The sequence below is a fragment of the Schistocerca piceifrons genome, unplaced genomic scaffold (assembly GCF_021461385.2).
Source record: "Schistocerca piceifrons isolate TAMUIC-IGC-003096 unplaced genomic scaffold, iqSchPice1.1 HiC_scaffold_961, whole genome shotgun sequence".
NCBI classification, from domain to species: domain Eukaryota; kingdom Metazoa; phylum Arthropoda; class Insecta; order Orthoptera; family Acrididae; genus Schistocerca; species Schistocerca piceifrons.
Window position 1 is genome coordinate 2,087,501 of NW_025729236.1, and position 2,500 is coordinate 2,090,000.

The 2,500-nt window shown below is 59.4% G+C and overlaps 1 pseudogene; it reads left to right on the forward strand.

The window, feature by feature from the left end:
* LOC124774431 overlaps positions 1-2,500 on the forward strand; it is a 7,964-nt pseudogene that overhangs the window by 1,122 nt on the left and 4,342 nt on the right.

The window sequence follows — 2,500 nt, forward strand, 5'->3', positions numbered from 1 at the left end:
CACGTTGGGACCCGAAAGATGGTGAACTATGCCTGGCCAGGACGAAGTCAGGGGAAACCCTGATGGAGGTCCGTAGCGATTCTGACGTGCAAATCGATCGTCGGAGCTGGGTATAGGGGCGAAAGACTAATCGAACCATCTAGTAGCTGGTTCCCTCCGAAGTTTCCCTCAGGATAGCTGGTGCTCGTACGAGTCTCATCCGGTAAAGCGAATGATTAGAGGCCTTGGGGCCGAAACGACCTCAACCTATTCTCAAACTTTAAATGGGTGAGATCTCCGGCTTGCTTGATATGCTGAAGCCGCGAGCAAACGACTCGGATCGGAGTGCCAAGTGGGCCACTTTTGGTAAGCAGAACTGGCGCTGTGGGATGAACCAAACGCCGAGTTAAGGCGCCCGAATCGACGCTCATGGGAAACCATGAAAGGCGTTGGTTGCTTAAGACAGCAGGACGGTGGCCATGGAAGTCGGAATCCGCTAAGGAGTGTGTAACAACTCACCTGCCGAAGCAACTAGCCCTGAAAATGGATGGCGCTGAAGCGTCGTGCCTATACTCGGCCGTCAGTCTGGCAGTCATGGCCGGTCCTTGCGGCCGGCCGCGAAGCCCTGACGAGTAGGAGGGTCGCGGCGGTGGGCGCAGAAGGGTCTGGGCGTGAGCCTGCCTGGAGCCGCCGTCGGTGCAGATCTTGGTGGTAGTAGCAAATACTCCAGCGAGGCCCTGGAGGGCTGACGCGGAGAAGGGTTTCGTGTGAACAGCCGTTGCACACGAGTCAGTCGATCCTAAGCCCTAGGAGAAATCCGATGTTGATGGGGGCCGTCATAGCATGATGCGCTTTGTGCTGGCCCCCGTTGGGCGAAAGGGAATCCGGTTCCTATTCCGGAACCCGGCAGCGGAACCGATACAAGTCGGGCCCCTCTTTTAGAGATGCTCGTCGGGGTAACCCAAAAGGACCCGGAGACGCCGTCGGGAGATCGGGGAAGAGTTTTCTTTTCTGCATGAGCGTTCGAGTTCCCTGGAATCCTCTAGCAGGGAGATAGGGTTTGGAACGCGAAGAGCACCGCAGTTGCGGCGGTGTCCCGATCTTCCCCTCGGACCTTGAAAATCCGGGAGAGGGCCACGTGGAGGTGTCGCGCCGGTTCGTACCCATATCCGCAGCAGGTCTCCAAGGTGAAGAGCCTCTAGTCGATAGAATAATGTAGGTAAGGGAAGTCGGCAAATTGGATCCGTAACTTCGGGATAAGGATTGGCTCTGAGGATCGGGGCGTGTCGGGCTTGGTCGGGAAGTGGGTCAGCGCTAACGTGCCGGGCCTGGGCGAGGTGAGTGCCGTAGGGGTGCCGGTAAGTGCGGGCCTTTAGCGCGGGCGTGGTCTGCTCTCGCCGTTGGTCGGCCTCGTGCTGGCCGGCGGTGCAGGATGCGCGCGCCTGCGCGGCGTTCGCGCCCCGGTGCTTCAACCTGCGTGCAGGATCCGAGCTCGGTCCCGTGCCTTGGCCTCCCACGGATCTTCCTTGCTGCGAGGCCGCGTCCGCCTTAGCGTGCTCCTCCGGGGGCGCGCGGGTGCGCGGATTCTCTTCGGCCGCCATTCAACGATCAACTCAGAACTGGCACGGACTGGGGGAATCCGACTGTCTAATTAAAACAAAGCATTGCGATGGCCCTAGCGGGTGTTGACGCAATGTGATTTCTGCCCAGTGCTCTGAATGTCAACGTGAAGAAATTCAAGCAAGCGCGGGTAAACGGCGGGAGTAACTATGACTCTCTTAAGGTGGCCAAGTGGCGGCGGTGTGGCTGCATCCGGACTTGGCTTTTCGAAGTGCGGTCTTGATGTAGTCGTGCTGCTGCTGCGAGGTGCCTTCCTTGGGTTATAGTTACAGGGAGAGTGATGCGCAATACATGGGCCTAGCCCTCTTAGCCTCTCCTCTCCTGCGGTCTTCTCCCCTTCTCGTGGGCCCGCTGATTTTCGCAGAGTGGAAGACCGCACCAGGGGCTTGGGGGGGTTACCAGCCCCCCCTCGCATTATCCCTTTATAGTTGGGGGCAGCCGACAAGAAACAAGAGATGGTGGCCCTTCCGCTGAAGGTGCCACCCCAGCTACCCCAGCACCTATCCGGCCAACCGGCCGTAACGAAAATGCGATAGTTTGTGTAGCTCCCTTTGCTTGCAGTGAGTGCCACCGCACTTTTACCACGAAGAACGGTCTCGGGGTCCATCGCCGCCGCCAACACCCTGCGGCCGCCAACGCTGAGATCGTGACGGAGAGGCATCGCGCGAGGTGGACGGAGGAAGAAGTCCTGTCGCTCGCCAAGGCAGAGGCCGAACTGTTCCTTGAGAGGGACGCCCGGTTCTTCTTTGTTAATCAAGAACTCATCAGGATGTTCCCCGACCGAACGCTCGAGGCAATCAAGTGCCGACGGCGGCAAGCTGCCCACAAGCAGCTTGTCCGCCAATTCATGGAGGCGCTTGAGATCGGTCGGGGGGAAGAGCCGGCGTCCCGCCGGGGAGCA